The sequence below is a fragment of the Macaca fascicularis genome, chromosome 6 (genome assembly GCF_037993035.2).
Source record: "Macaca fascicularis isolate 582-1 chromosome 6, T2T-MFA8v1.1".
NCBI classification, from domain to species: domain Eukaryota; kingdom Metazoa; phylum Chordata; class Mammalia; order Primates; family Cercopithecidae; genus Macaca; species Macaca fascicularis.
The window spans coordinates 121854513-121855429 of NC_088380.1; positions in this window are offsets into that span (position 1 = coordinate 121854513).

Consider the following 917-nt stretch of genomic DNA (forward strand, 5'->3'; position numbering starts at 1 on the left):
CTCTAAACGACTTCAAATCATTACAAAAAAGTTTTGGAAAACAAGTAACAAAACCAGCACTCCTGTTTAAGGATCTTTTAGGTCAATTTTCTCATTCTGCCCAATAACTGTACAAATCAGAATTCAGTTTCTAAAATTTGGAAGCCATCTACTTTGAATATTAACTATAAAATAAGAAAAGATTTTGATCACTACTCATAGTACATTTCTGAGTCATTTAACCTAAATGCATCACATTAACAATGAAAGATAAAGATTATCTAAGACAAAAATTGTAAGAAATAAATTTCCTATGTTTTTATGTATATAGTATCTTTCCTATGAGAACAAATTAAAGTTAGAAAGGAATATTTTATAATATGAAAAGTTGAACTGTATTCAATTACATTGTGTTTTCATGTATAAAAGTTTAGAAATTTAAGAACTAACTCTTTTGACCAAATATGTTAATCTAACAGCTTTAAAAGATCTTATTTATTCATTCCTTCCTTCATTCATTTTAGAGACAGGGTCTCACTCTCTCACCCAGGCTGGAGTGCAGTGGTGCCATAGTAGCTCACTGCAACCTGGAATTCCTGGGTTCAAGTGATCCTCCTACCTTATCCTCCCAAGTAGCTGGGACTACAGGTGTGTGTCACCATACCCAGTTAATGAAATTTTTTTTTCATAGAGACAGGGTCTCCCTGTGTTGCCCATGCTACTGTCAAACTCCAGGCCTCGATTCTCCTACCTTGACCTCTGAAAGTGCTGGGATTACAGGCATGAGCCACCATGCCCCACCTAAAACATTTTAAGTGCTATCAAGAGAAATCACAGTATTCTAAAGCTGGCTTATTTCAGATGATGTTTCAGAACAAAGAATTTTCCTATTTTGAGGCAAACAGAAGCAGAAAAGAAAACTGCATTAGCCAGGAAGA